We start from the raw sequence: 15,339 nt of genomic DNA, 5'->3' as shown, positions 1-15,339 counted from the left end.
GAGCTCTGACCCAGGCAGAAGTGGCACGGGCTTTCTCCGTGTGGGCCCCAAACCCTATGCTCCCCCAGAAGGTTTTTCTTCAAAGCCACTCTTCATCATTTATTTTAATTCTAAAATCATACTTGCCAATTGTGGAAAACATGGAAAGTAGAGAAGTGAAAAGGAAGAAAAGCCATCACAATCCCATTACCCTTGACAACCATTGGCAGTGCCTTGCTGTGCTTTCTCTCTGTACTTCCTTCATTTATGTAGGGATATATAAATTTAAATAAAAATTTTATTTAAAGCAATAAAATTGGGGTCGTGCTGTATATGAGCTCTGTATCCTGTGTCTTCTGCTTAACTTAGACCATTCATCCATTCAGCAGCCCTCCAGGTGCCTTCCTCTGTGAGGCTCTACGGTGAGGCGGCTCGGCATGCACAGTGACCCCACCCCCCAGGAGAGTACAGTCGGAAACAGATAGTCATCAAACGGTCACATCCATATATAATCACACCCTGAAAAGAGGAGCCCGTAGAGAGAGATCCAAGTAGCTATGAGGAATGTGGGGGCTCCCCTTGGCAGTGGGAGTGGGAAGGTTGGGAGAGTTTGAAGATTGAGAACTCCATTGGGAGGGGGGGGAGGTGGGGTTCTGGGCAGAGGGAACAGCCTATGCGGAGGGCCTGGGCCAGAGGAAACACACAGTTAAGTAACAGAAGAACGGTGTGGTAATGGTGCGGAGACTGCAGAGTATCCTTCTGTGTGGACAGCCCATAATTTGTTTATCTGTGGAATATTTCGATTGTTTCTCATTTTTCACTCTTACAGATTATCATGACAAAATTGGTAATATTAGTTGCCTCCTGGGAGGACTACTAGAAGCTCAGGGACTAAGGAGAGGGGAACGTCACTGCATACCTGACATCATACATTTGGTTTATTGCCATGTGAATGTTCTTATTGATTCTTTTTTTTTTTTTAAAGATTTTATTTATTTGACAGAGAGAGACGCAGCGAGAGAGGGAACACAAGCAGGGGGAGTGGGAGAGGGAGAAGCAGGCTTCCCGCGGAGCAGGGAGCCCGACGCGGGGCTCGATTCCAGGACCCTGGGATCATGACCTGAGCCGAAGGCAGATGCTTAACGACTGAGCCACCCAGGAGCCCCTCTTATTGATTCTTTCAAGAGTCAGCGGGGAGCCTGGGTGGCTCAGTGGGTTAAGCATCTGTCTTGGGCTCAGGTCATGATCTCAGGGTCCTGGAATCGAGCCCCACGTGGGGCTCCCCGCTCAGCGGGGAGCCTGCGTCTCCCTCTCCTCCCTGCTCATGCTCTCTGTCTCTCTCTCTCAAATAAATAAATAAAATCTTTAAAAAAAAAGAGTCAGCTAAACTACACAACATTGGAATGAACATCTTTGTGCATAAAGCTTTGTCCGAATTTCTTGGCCTTTCCCTAAATCAGATTCATTGAGTCAAGGTCCCCTCGATGCAAGATGACAAATCACCTTCCAGAAAGTTTAGCTCACAGAGCCTTAAGTTCTGTACCCAGAAGATCACCGGTCATAGGGACTTTCAGAGACCCCACTCTTCCCCGTTTGCCTTCCCAACTAGACTGAGCTACTCAAAAGAGACAAGAGCTGTGTGCCTCATATGGAGAGATCTCTGGGGCAGGGAAGCAAAGGCGATGAATGTGTGTTGAATCCCTCCCGTGTGTCAGACCCATCCATAGCCGGAGGTATCACATACACTCATTGAATGTTCCAAAAAAAATTATTACAAAAGTATTAATATCCCCATTTTACGGTTGAGAAAAATAAGGCTCAATAAAAGGTGGGGATTCACCCAAGATGGTGGAGCCAGGATTCAAACCAAGACCGCTCTCTCTTTTTTAAAAAAGATTTATTTGTTTGTTTGTTTGTTTGTTTGTTTATTTGAGAGAGAGAGAGAGGGAGGGAGAGAGAGCATGAGCAGGCGGAGCGACAGAGGGAGAGGGAGAAGCAGACGCCCCGGTGAGCACGGAGCCTGGTACGAGGCTCGATCCCATCACCCTGAGATCATGACCTGAACCAAAATCAAGAGTCGGGCACTTAAATGACTGCACCATCCAGGTGCCCCTACACCTCTCTTTTGAGAGAGCTCTCTCACAGGCCCCCCAACAGGCAGCTCCCCTACCTCCCACAAACTGTGTCTTACTCCCTTGCCAATAACTTCATTCCTGCCCCTGTCTTATTTATTTTCTCTCCTGGTGCCTCACACTCATGAGGCTGGGGAAATGGACAAGGCGGCTGGGGAAGGAAGTGGAAATTCTGTGTAATACCATTGTCTGCATCACAAAACTTGTCTTAAGTGCCAGCCCCAGGGATTTGCTGGAGTTGGTGCGACAGAGGTGGGGCTGAAGGTCAGATTAAATTGGACTAGTAACCCCAGGGGGACACTTGAAAGCAGTTGCTAAAGAAAGCGTTTCCGGCAGGAATGGGAGCAGCAGGAGGCGTGCTGGCCAGACGGCCAGGTCAAGCCTGCTTAACGGGGCTTGGTGGTGACAGGCTTGGGTTCACACGTCCTCCCCCGGAAACCTGAAATCTTGCCTTTTCCCCCCAATAATGAGTTGGTATAAAAATGGATCTTGAATAAAACTGTCTGCAGTTTTCAAATTTCAAACTGCATTAGTCAAAATATATCAAATTTCCGTGTACTGACTTACCACCTGCTCAAAATCTGATCCTTTTTCAGGTGGAATGTATTGAAATATGAATCACCTCTCCTGAGAGGAAAAAGGGAAAAGCAGCAGAGGGAAGGCCCTTTGAAAATGTGCCGGTGGGTGAACTGCAATCCTGGGCTGCTTTGGGCTCCTGCAGCCTCCCCCAGCCTCCACCAGCCTCCCGCAGCCTCCCCCAGCCTCCCCTCAGCGATGGCTGTTGGGTGGTCACAGCCCCTCAGCCACTTCCCTGTGAAACCTGGTTTCTTGCTCAAACCCTAGGCTCTGGGCAGTCTATGCTGCCCGCTGCACAGCATCATTGTCTCGAGTCCTCCGACCTTTAAGAAGCGCCAACTATGAGCCATGAGCTCAGGTGCACCAGACAGGCTGGCCTGCATTCATACTGTCAAATCCAATAGTGACTTTGTTGTCACTCCCTCATCCACTCACCCTCTTAGCAGCACTGGACACAGCTGGCCCTTCCTTTGGGAAACACTTCCTTCTCCTGACTTCAGAGACAGGGCTCTGCCCTTTTTCCTCCTACCTGGCTGGTTGCTCTTCTTGGTCTGCTCTGCCGGCCATTCCTCCTCTGATCTCTGCACATCCCGATTCCCCAGGGCTCAGCACTTGGACCTTCCATCTTCTGCAGCCCCACCTATCCCTAGCATCTATCGGGGGAGCTCAGGTTTTCAGTACAATCTCCCCGGGGTGGAAGACCAGATGTGTGTCTCATTCCCAAACTCCAGACCAGCCCACCTGGCATTGCCACCTGGAGATCTGACCCGCAGCCCCACTCGACATGCCCTAAAGGTGTTTCTTGCGCACAGGCTTCCCCATCTTAGTAACTGACAACTCCATCCTTTTGGTTGCTCAAAGTGAAGATGTAGACATCATTCCATATGCTTCCTCTTCCCCTGTTCTCTTTCCCTTTAATCCATCAAGTCCCGTGGGCTCTACTCTTTAAATAGATTCCAAATTCTGTCCACATCACTCTGCCCCCACTGCGGGCACCCCATCCCAAGCCGCCATCCTCCCTCCCCTGGACCGCTGCAGTGGTCTCACTAACTGGTCTCCCTGCCTTTGCTTCAGTTCCATCACCACCCACAGCCCACACCACAGCCACAAGGATCTTCGAAAACAGTAAGAGCTATCGGGTTACCTTCCTGCTTGAAATCTCCCAGTGGCTTTCCATTGCACCAAACAGAATGCAAACTCCCTACCAACCCCCAGTGTCCTCCTGACGGGCCCCCCACCACCTCTCCAGCTCCGCCCCGCACCATTCCCCCCATCCCTGGTTGTACTAGCCTTCCTGTTCCTAGACCACAGCAAGCTCAGGCTTTTGTTTTGCTGTTTTAATGGTAAAAGACACATAACCTAAAATGTACCATTTTCACCATTTTAAAGCGTACAATTCTGTGGCATTTAGTACATTCACAATGTTGAGCAAACATCACCACTATGGAGTTCTAGAACATTTGCATCATCCCAAAGAGCAATCCCATACCCATTAGCAGTCATTCCCCATTCTTCCTCCCCGCCTGCCCCTGGCAACCATTAATCTGCTTTCCGTCTCTGTGGATTTACCCATGCTGGGTATTTCATATAAACGGAATGATACACCGTTGTCTGTCTGCGAGTTTTCGCACCGACTGTTCCTGACTGAACACTCTGCCCCCGGCCCTCGCAAGACCACCTCCTTCTTAGCATTCAGGCCTCAGCTGGAGCATCGCCTCTCTGTCTAAAGCAGCTGTCCCTACCAGCCCCAGTCCCTCTTGATTACATAAGTACCCTGCTCTATTTCCCTCTTAGCACTGAACACTCACTGCGAGTATCTTGCTTAATTATTTGTTTACATGTTTATTGTCTTCCCCCTTGTCTGCTTATTCCCTAGGATGTCCGCAGCTTCCAGGACGGTGCCAGGCACCCAAGAGGCACTGGCTCGCTGGGCGATGACTTGTGGATTGAATGAACAAGTGCGTTCCCAGCGCTGGGATGGAGCGTCTACGATACTATGGAAACATGGAGGAGGTAGAAAGCAAGCAGCTGCCTGGAGTGGAGTCCCAGCGGGAAGGCAGCCTCCAAGGGCATTCAAGGGGGAAGGGGGATGATGTTCTGGTGGGAAGGAACTGCACAGTCAAAGGCCTGGAGGCACGAGAGAGCAGGTCCAGTGTGGTGTCTTCTCTAGTTTGTGATGTGTCCCCTGATTGTCCCCCAGCCTCCCGCAGAGAGGACAGAGTGTATGGCAGGGCACTGGTTTTCATACAAGATGTAAGGGACTGGCAGGAGAGAAAGCACAGAGTCTTTTTCATTTGTTTCTCTCACCCTAGTTTCAGCATGTGTTGCACATCCCCATGGACACAAAGGAAAACAGGCTTGTTCCAAGTTTTCTGATTTTTGAGTTGGCCTGCGACCACCTTTAAGAGAGATGGAAAGGACTGGCTCAGTCAGGAGAGCATGTGACGCTTAATCTCGGGGTTGTGAGTCTGAGCCCCATGCGGAGTGTAGAGATTCCTTAAAAATAAATATTTTTTAAAAAGAGAGAGAGAGAGAGAGATGGGAAGGCGGGAAAGCATGATGAGGTATAGTATAGATAATTGTCAGCTGTGGGGGATGGGGGGCCTCCCAGGAAGGAGGCAGAGCTAGGATGGCCCACATGGGCCTTCTTCACTGGCCTTACCTTTCGGGACTAAGCTACCGGCCCCTCTAGGTACTGCGCTGTCTGTGAGCCCTGTGTCTTTCATTTCTCCTGATCGAATCAGGCCTGGCTGACCCAGGCCCTGTGGCTCTGGGAGTCCAGCTGAGCTCCCAGGAGGAGAGGCCCTTCCCCAAAGCCAGGAGGCTCAGGAGGGCAAATTCAATTGTGTGCAAGGCAGGAAGGAGCCATTAACCTGTCTGTGGACTTCAATACCCCCATTCCCTCTCCCCTCTGCCAGTCAGCCTGTCCAGGCTACCTCTCCCAGATTCCAGCCTCCCACCATCCCAAGGGCCCGCTGCTGCCCCTGGGCTGTTCCTGGCCTCCTCTGTCCTTCAGTGCCCCATAGTTCTCCTCACTCTTGCCTCTAGGGTCAGAGTGGATTTTGAGCTGAGAAGGAAAGCAAGTCCATGAGGAATTCACCCTCCTCGGAGGCAAGACAGGCTCTTGGCCCTTCCCACCCCTCAAACTTCTGGTGCCATCTGCCCTGAAAAGTCCTAAATGGGGAAGAGGCCCTGGAAGCAGGCTGGGGCCATCTGAGCAGAGAATGCTGAAGTCTCAAATGTCTATGCCTAGTGTGTGGTCTAGAGCTGTCCAGGGCACAAGCTGCTGCCCACATGTGGCTTCTGAACGCTGGAAATGCGGCTACCTTGAAGGCCTAGTACAAAAAAGGATGCTCGCTATACTGATTACATGTTGAAATGATAGTACTTTGACTATACTGGCTTAAATAAAAATAAAAAATGTATATATTTTAAAGATTTTATTTATTCATTTGACAGAGAGACAGTGAGAGAGGGAATATAAGCAGGGGGAGCATCAGGGAGAGGGAGAAGCAGGCTCCCCACTGAGCAGGGAGCCCGATGCAGGGCTCGATCCCAGGACCCTGGGATCATGACCTGAGCCAAAGGCAGACGCTTAACGACTGAGCCACCCAGGCGCCCCCAAAATAAAAAATATTTTAAATGAATTTCACTTGTTGCTTTTTACCTTTTTAATGTAGCTACTAGAAAATATAAAGTACCTGTTGCTCCCATTGCTATTGGACAGAACTGCCCTCGAGTGGTGGGCACGGGCTCCAGGTGGGCACATCTCCTTGGCTCCTTGGACTCCTTGCCCTTAGGGGAGGGGAGCAATAGGAAGGGGGCCAGAGCAGGACCCTCCAAAGGGTGGTCTCAGTTGGAGGAAACCAGTCCTGACACCCACTCAAACGGCTCCCCTAAATGAGCACAGCTGGAGGACCAGTGAAGGAAGGGCCCTGAGAGGTCCTGGAGACAGGCCCCAGGAAGGGGCGTGGCCTTTGCTGTCATTCACTGTCCCTCTAGCACAGCACAGCTGGAGCACCTAGCTGGTGCCAGGTGCTGGCCGGGCACTGCTAACCACGGCTGTGTGGGACAGACCCGGTGGCTACCTTGGGGTGGCTCATGCGGTCACGGGGTGGCAGGCGCACAGCAGGTTCCTGTGGCCCCCAGGAGGAGGGGCGGCAGCAGGGGTATACCCAGGAATCCGAGAGCCCCAGGAGGTGGCTCTGAGCAAAGAGAGCAAACAGAACTCTCTGGGAAGGTTGGCATTGCCGATCCCCAAGCTGGAATGCCACAGACCTGAGGAGGGAAAGAGGAGAGGAAGAAAGAGAGAAGAGGAAGAAAAACTAAAGAAAGAAGAAAGGAGAGTGGAGACAGAGAGCCAGGTGCCTGTGCAGGGTGCGGCTCTGGTGCTGAGCACGGATGAGGCTGCGCGAGAAGGTGTGAGTGGTGCTGAAAGGGTGCCCAGAATGGGCCCAGGAAGCTGACTGGAGGTTTGTGCATGGGAACGGGCGGGGGGGGCGGTAGGAGGCCGCCCAGGGTAACATGTTCTCGCTAAAACTGGGAGCTGTGGGTGGCACCATGTGGGGACAAGCTGGGGCTATTGATGGAGAAGGAGGGGCTGTGATGGGACTGCTGGGAAGGCTGCGCTGGGGAAACTGGTCTCCTGGTGGTCTCTCCCCAGTGCCTCTCAAGGGCTACCCGGTGTGCTCCTCCACCGTGGAGGGAGGCCGGTTGGGAGCACTTCGGCGGATGTCTGGCTGACCCTCCCTGGGGCTCAGGGCAGGGCTGGCAAAAGACCCCTGGCCGCTCTGTGCCCCTACCCCGGGCCTCATTAACACGTGCCACTGTGGAGGACTGTGGCTTCTGTCTCCCCCCCAGCCCCAGAAAGGGACGACTTGCTTGCTTTCCTGCTTCAAAGCCCACAGTACCCTTTTTAGGTTCTCCACTAAAGCTCCTGCTTCCTGCTCCAGAACAGGGCCAGCTCAGTTTCCACGGCCCATGAGGAGGAACACATCAGGAGCATCTCCAGAGCTAATGAGTGATCTGAGCCTTCGGCTCAGGTCAGCAGTCCCCCACCTGCCTCCTCGGCCCTCTGTGATGGCTCATTATTCCAGTATTCCCAGGAGACAGACGGAATCTTCCCCAACATCGCCTAATTACCTTCCAGCTCTATGTGATACAGCGACATGCGTCCCAGGCACACACACAATTCCTATTAAGACTGGGAGGAGAGTGTTCCCGGGGAGGGCGTGAACAGGTATGTTTTAACCCTGAAGTGTGCACCGAGAGCCCTTACCTGGGAAGGCCCCAGAATGACACCGTCCCTGGGTCAGGAGCATGCCCTGCCCTGGGCAACTGATAAAACTAGCCCTGAGGCCACAGAGGGCCAGGCAGGAGAGACTTCCTAGGGAGGACAGCCGGGGGAAGGATGTGTGTTTCCCGACAGCCTGTAACAGGGGATCGGATGTGGTTCTGATCAGGAATCTCAGGAGCATTCCAACTTAAGGCAGGGCTCCCTTGGATTGATTCCTTCCCCAGGCCAAGTGGAGCCTCTCAGCGTGTTCCCAGCCTGGGAGAGTCCCTATGATGGGGGGGGACAGGCTGTCTTCTGGGGCCCTGTGTGGCCCTGAGCCTCAGGGACCGCCCACACCTACTGCCAGAGTCATGGGACACTCAGTTGGGTGTGGAAGCTCCTGGAGGATGGAGCAGGCTCCTTAGCACCCTCCTGTCCATCCAGCCCCTGTTCCATCCTCACGATGTGAGTCGGCGCCTCTGCAGATCCCTGGCTCACAATCTTAGCTGGTCTCAGCTCTGTGGCCACCTCAGCATCGTTCCACGTGGCCTTCACAGCTTCCTGTCCCTATTCCCTCTAAGGCCATTCCAAACCTTGGCCTCTGGGCCTGACGCCTCACCGTTACAGCACCCTCACACATCCAGCCTCAGAGCTAAAGGCCTCAGGCCTTCTGCCTGAGGCTGGCTCTGGCCCGGCCCACTTACCTTTCCGCATGCCAAGGTTTCAATTCAAATGCCCACAGGGGCCAAGCAGGAAACAGAAAAGGTCAGAGATGGGCAGGTGGCAACCTGGAAGCCAAGCCATCCAGAGGGCCCCAGGCTCCAGCCACTGTTGCCCTGGGAGAAGGGAGGCCCTGGGTTATCAGGTCTTTCGACTGGAAATCAGGATTTTTGCATGCACTGATGGGCAGCAAACGAAACAAAACAAAGAGAAAACACAGGGTGGGCCAACACAATTCCTGCAGCCTGATCTAAGCTGGCCTTTCTGACAGCTGCCTCCCGGTGTGGTGTGCCCCCAATCCCGGAATCTTCGGTCCCCACCCCTTCTGCTCCCTCTCTGCCTACACACCCGCTCGGCTCTCTCCCACAGCACAACAAACACTGTCCAACCACAATCTCCCTGCCGCTACCGCCTCCTTCGTCCCTGGCAAACCCTTCGAAAGGTCGGCCTCGGTGCAGTGGGCCCCTTTCCTCTCCTGTCTCTCTCTTCAAGCCCCCACACCTGGGATTCCACCCCTTCTCACACACAAACTCCCAGTGTGTGCCCAAATCCAACAGTTTCCATCCCCGGCTTGCCTCAACTGCCCCAGGCACAAAGCAGCCCTTCAAATCTCCTTGACACAGCTCTCTTGGGGGTGCACCCCAACTTGGGTCTACTGCGGACATTCCCTCTCAGCCCCTGTCATGGGCACGTCTTCCGCTTCTCATTTGACCTACTGTCCTGGGGGCCACCATGACCCTGGCCACTTTATCGGTGCTCAGCTCTCTCCGGGCTCCAACTCTGAATCTCCAATGCCTCCCTGGACACGTTCCCCCGATCTCCCAGACTCTTCCTACTCAGCATTCATGAAACAAACATCACCCTCCAGGCCTCCTCCCCTCCTCCTGGGTCACCTTCTTGGGGATCACTACCTTCTCAGTTTGCAAAACACCTGGACTCTGCATTCTCCTTCTCCCTTGGGTCCCGTTCCCCAGGTCTTAAGCCTCCGTCTGCCTCGGGAACTCTCTCCTGATGGTACAGCTGCCCCTGGCTAATCTGCCTTCACCCTTGCCCTGCCCTCTCTTCTCCATCTGAAGACTTTTTCTTAAACTTGGCTTTGACTCTATAATCTAAATGTTTGTGACCCTTCTTTCCGGAGGATGTCTAACTCTTTGCCTCGTGCCCTGGGTCCTAAGCACACATTCCCCTCCCATCATGAGCCCAGCCATGTCAGCCTGCTGCAGTCTCTCTCTCTCTCTTTTTTCTTTTTAGAGAGGGAGAGAGATGGTGGGGAGGGGCAGAGGAAGAGAGAATCTTAAGCAGGTTCCAAGCCCAGTGCAGAGCCTGATGTGGGGCTCGATCTCACGACCCTGAGATCATGACCTGAGCCGAAATCCAGAGTCAGACGCTTAACTGACTGAGCCACTCAGGCGCCCCTGCTGCAGTCACTTGCACATGCTGTGTCCTCTTCTATCTGTAGGCCTTGGCTCATGCTTGGGTCTCTCTGCCTGGGATGTCCCTCCTTCCTTCACCTGCCTGCTAATTCTCACCTGTTCTTCATACTTGGCACAGGACAGGAGGGATTCTCCCTACTTTGGGCTTACCTAGATCACTGTGTTCATTCACCAGGGCCTCATAATTGTCAGTGTGCATATAGGTATCTATTGTGTGAAAGACTGAATATACAAACAGACAGTGCCAGACCACATATATAAACAGAACTCTGACCCCCGGTCTACACTAACCGGCCCCAGAAACCATCCCGTTACCTATAGTAACCAGCCCAAGAAGCCAGTCTGCTTCTTGCAGGAAGTCAGACTTGTAGGACCTCAGACCACCATGGGCCACAGTCACTCCTGTGACAATCAACCCAAAATGGCCAGGACCTGATGAGCTTCCCTAATTTTTTTTTTTAATGTTTTATTTATTTATTCATGAGAGTCAGAGAGAGAGAGAGAGAGAGAGAGAGAGAGGCAGAGGGAAAAGCAGGCTCCCACCCAGCAGGGAGCCTGATGCGGGACTCGATCCCAGGACCCTGGGATCATGACCTGAGCCGAAGGCAGACGCTTAACCATCTGAGCCACCCAGGTGCCCCGAGCTTCCCTAATTTTTGTCCCCACTTCCAACTTAGGACCAAGCAGAGAAAACCAAATGTGCTCCCCTAACCAGTCCCAGAGGATGCCCCACTCCTTGTAAGCCCGGGTCCAGTTTCCCCATCAGAACCGTCTCCAACCAGGGCACACCTGAAGACTTGTCTTTTCTCTACCCAAACTTTTCCACTCCTCTGCCTGACTTGAGGCTTTGCCAAAATGTACGTGACAGTGGCTGACTCCCTTGGAAAAGCAGGGCTCTGAATAAACAGCCTTTACCTGTTCTCACTTGATGGGTGTCCATTTATTTCCATATGTGTAACAAAGCAGTCTAGATTTGAGGGCTTAAAACAAAACCACTTTATGACCTCATGGCTCTATGGGCCAAGTGGGTTCCACAGGATGGTTCTTCTACTGTTCTCACTTGGGGTTTCTCATGTGGTTGCAGGAAGTAAGATGCTGGGACACCTGAGTCTCTTCCCCCTCTCCGTGTGGTCCCGAGGCTTCTCTCGCTGTGGTCCCTGCACGCATGACCCCTCTAGCAGAGTAGCCCTACTTCCTACATGGCGGCTCAATCTCCCAAAACCACAAAAGTGAGGCTGCTGGCTTGCTTCAGGCTTGAGACTGGACATGGCAGAGCCTCACTTGCAGTGCATCCCAATGGCTGAATCAAGGAGCGGGCCAGCCCAATTCCTTGTGGGGAGGGACCCTCACAAGGACACAATCGTGGGAGCTTGTCAGGGGCCTGGCCGCAGCCCATCTTCCTTCCCACTGACCTTGGTCTCTGGGCCCTCAGCACCTTGCAGGGGGCCAGGCTGAGCCCGTGCTCAGCACAGCTTAATGATCCAGTGAATGGATGGAAGGACGGTGGGTCCAACAGATGGACAGAAAGGCTCCACACTGGCTTCCCTGCCCCCAGGCCCACTCCGCCACATTCCATTACCATAAACACTGCTCTCTGCCGCTTAACACTTCTCTATTTTTAAACCTCTCAAGCAGTGAGTGGTGCTTAACATTTTTTGAATCAGGACCCCTTAGGGAATCTCATGAAAGCTGCAGGAGACCCTCTCCCTAGAGAAGAGCTCCTCTGTATAATCGCTCACAGTTCAGTGGCACACCAGACAGCTGCCCTTTCCTGAGCTCTTTCCTGCATGCCCCGGACAATGTGCAGCACAGCATGGCCCCTAGCTGCGCTTATTGCCCCAAGCACGCTTGCAAGCTAGACACCACCATTCAGTTCCCTTTTAGAGATGAGAAAGCTGAGGCTCAAACAGGTTAAGGAATAACGAGCAACTGGCACTGGGACTCAGAGCAGGCTGACCTGCTGAAGGTCAGCGAAGCCCATACACTCCCAGCCACTGCACCAGATAGCTGAGGGAGGTTCCAGGATGCTCTGAAGTCTGGCTATGAATTAAGATTTCCTCTCAAAAGAGCTCCCAAAGTCTCACTTCCTGATTTAAGTATCCTACCTGGCTTCAAGGCCCTAAGTTAGCCAAACCTACCCTGTGCTCCCCACTGGAGGCCTGGTTACTCTGAGACCATACCTATTGCTGCCTTTGCCTGGCCACCTGACCCTTCTCCCGTCATGGTCCCTCCCTTGAAATGTTCTTTCTACCCGTGGTCTTCACCCAAAAGTCAAGGCTCTCTTCTTCTGGAGCCTTCCCTGCTAGTCTGCCCCAGACTTATTCCCCCATCTGCTTGGGGTTCTCATCATTTCCTGAGGAAGTGCTAACTTCCCAACTTAGCTGTGATCCCCTTGAGATCAGAGACCCATCCTCCAGTCTTTCTCGCCTTCCCAGACAGACACTCCTGTACACACTAACTGTTCACAGACTCCTCCCAGGCCTCTTTCCTCTGCTCTTTTTTGGTTCCTGAATCCTCCAACCCAAAAACTGAATGAGACTCCAGAGTGGACCAGGCCAGAGAGGGGCTGGCTGGAACTGGACGTGTCTCCTTTAGGCAGGGAAGCAACAGCTGAAATGCTGTGTCAGAGCCAAGCCAAGCGAGCCACCGCCCCCTACCCCCAACTTGGTCACTCCAGCAGGGGTAGCCGTTGGCATCTGTTTCTTTCTTTTGCATTCTCAGGGGACACCATGTTGTGTGAAATCTGTGGCTGCTTTGTTTCCCGATAACAATGAATGAAGACGGAAAAGAATATGTACATATATTGGTTCAACAGACGGCTTCTATGTGAGATCACAAGACAAAGGAAATACCAACCTCCTGAATCCCATGAGATTCTGTTCTTATGGTGCCCTCCACCCAAACTGGGCCACCGGTCAGCAGTGCCCGGCTCACGGATGGAAAGCAGAGAGCAGGATGGAAGATGGGCCCAAGGCCAGAGGTGATTGACACTCCCTCACATACCATTTCTGCACCTTATACACACCATTTCTGTCCTTGCAGGCTGGTCCCTGCCCTTCATGACCAGCCTGAGGGTAAGGTTACCGTCCTCCAGGCCCTGGGTCAATCACTTTGTACTTGCAACCACACAATAGTAAAATTCATTCTATAGGTGAGGGAAACAAATCTCCAGAAGTAAATGACTTGCCCAGGACTGCTGTTTTAGTCAAATGTCATTAGATCTTTTGAGAACAGTTTAATAAGGACAATTGACAAAGGGGTAGGCAGGCCCTAGGGAATCCACAGTGATAGCACGTAACAGGCAAGAAACCAGTGTCACCACTCGGCCTGGAGCGGGGAGGGAAGGGACTGGAAATCAGAACCCAGAACAAAGAAGAGATGTGGAGAGCACCCTTTGACAAGACGGAGACCAGCCTGTAGGAAGGGGGATAAATAGCCAGCAATCACTCTCCTTCCTCTGTCCAAACACCTGCCGGTGCTTCCCGAACCTGAAGTCAGGTGTTAACATACAGGTCAGCCTCTGGCCACGGGGAAGGGGGCAAGTGGAATCCTCTAGCACCTTCACCAGCTGGAGAATGGCGGAGGCGACCACCACTCAGACTTGCCTGCCCTTCCACTACCGTATTTCCCTGGCGGGGAAGCTGGGGAGGCCCAAAGGGGGTTGCACACAAGTCTGAGGTGCCTCACTGCCCTGGGTTTTGGCACCCTGTCAATCCCGAGCATTATGGTCTACCCCCTATCTTGCTTACTATGCAGTTCTGACCCCAAAATGGACTTTGTAGTTCTTTGAGAAGATATGGTGTGGGAGGCTGGAGGAAGTCCCCAGCAGAGGGGAGCTGTGCTTCTACAGTTAACCTAAAAGCCTTTTATTAGCATCTTGGCCTAAAAGGGCCCAAACACCCACACAGAAATGGGTCTCCCCCACGCCGACTGGCTTCTAGCCTGGGGTAGAGAAAGGGCTTTGGCAAAGGTGTGGGCTGACTCCCCACAGTTCAGAGAATCAGCACATTGCCCAACCCCTCTGGGGGAGGGTGAGGCTGCACCCCTGAGACAGGAAGCTCAGGGTGAGCTAATGTCACATCATTTCACCGAACCCCGCTCCATTTGCAGATTTATTAAATCGAGAGCCAATTCTGACACAGTTTCTTTCAAGCACTTCTACCTTGCAGGTGTGCAACATTTATTTGAGATAAAGAAAACCATTACAGAGAGAGAGCACAATCTTCAAAGCCCACCTCTGAGACCAGAAAGAAATAAAAACAGTAGCCCATACAAATGTGCAATTAAGTTTCCAAATACTTGGGAGCCAACAGAAACACCATCCCTGAGGAGAGCAGGTCTTTAAGGCAATTTTCTTGAACTCTATTCAGCATTCACTTAAAATCCTTTTAAAAATAACATATGATTTTCCTCCCTCTCCAAAGGCTCCCTTGTTCTTTCTCTTCCAGGTAAGAACGAGCCAGCTCTGGAGGGAGAACTGCAGTCGCTCGTTTTGATAGGGGATGATGGACTATGTTTCCAGGAAGGCAGATAAGAAAGCCAAACAAGCATCTCTGCCCACTGGTGCAGGAGTCTTGCTGCGTGTGGGGAGACCCAGGGCCTGGGGGCTGGTCCCAGGGGTCTTCACCTACCCATAGAAGGCCACAGTCCCAGAGAGCAGACCTGGCTCTGAGGAGGTGTCTATCCACAGCCAAAGCTGGATTCAACAAATGCCCACCTTCCTTCCCCAGGTGGAGATCTGATCCCCTGTGAGGAGGAGGGGGCTCGTTCTGCTATAAGATTTGCTCGGAATAAAAGACTCCTCTTTCCACATGAGGTTGAATGAGCTACAAAGAAGTGCAAAACAGAGTCAGTACTGCAGAGGGAGACAGGACACATTCCAGACTTGCCACTCAGCAACAGTGTGATTTTGGGCAGGTGGCTTGGTCTCCCTGAGTCTTGGTCCCCAAAGCTGTAGAATGAGACACTTGACAGGGCTGTTGGCAGAAAGTGTCGTTTATCTGTAAGAGCACCTAATGGGTTCTGTTCCCTGAGGACAGGCAAACACAACTATAGCTGGGGCTCACATCATTGCCCTAGTCCTGGAAAGGGCCACCACCCAGTTACCAGGACAGAGAACCAAAGGTGCCAATATGCAGAGAAATAATAACACAGGCTGTGGCTGAAAGCCCAGCTTTTGGATGGGACTCAGCTTTGAATCTCAGCTCATCATTTAGTGTCTATG

The 15,339-nt window shown here is 52.5% G+C and overlaps 1 protein-coding gene and 1 long non-coding RNA gene across 2 annotated transcripts in view; one reads left to right on the top strand and one right to left on the bottom strand.

The window, feature by feature from the left end:
• RTN4RL1 (reticulon 4 receptor like 1) overlaps positions 1 to 15,339 on the bottom strand; it is a 67,812-nt gene that overhangs the window by 15,694 nt on the left and 36,779 nt on the right. The window lies entirely within an intron of this gene.
• On the top strand, positions 6,805 to 14,690 carry LOC113939495. Its single transcript, XR_003525266.1, has 3 exons — positions 6,805 to 7,159; positions 12,837 to 13,095; positions 14,564 to 14,690. It is a non-coding gene; the product is annotated as an uncharacterized LOC113939495 (long non-coding RNA).

Source organism: Zalophus californianus, chromosome 16, assembly GCF_009762305.2.
Source record: "Zalophus californianus isolate mZalCal1 chromosome 16, mZalCal1.pri.v2, whole genome shotgun sequence".
Taxonomy (NCBI): domain Eukaryota; kingdom Metazoa; phylum Chordata; class Mammalia; order Carnivora; family Otariidae; genus Zalophus; species Zalophus californianus.
The sequence above is the reverse complement of the archived record's forward strand: the minus strand, read 5'-3'. Positions and strand labels throughout refer to the sequence as shown.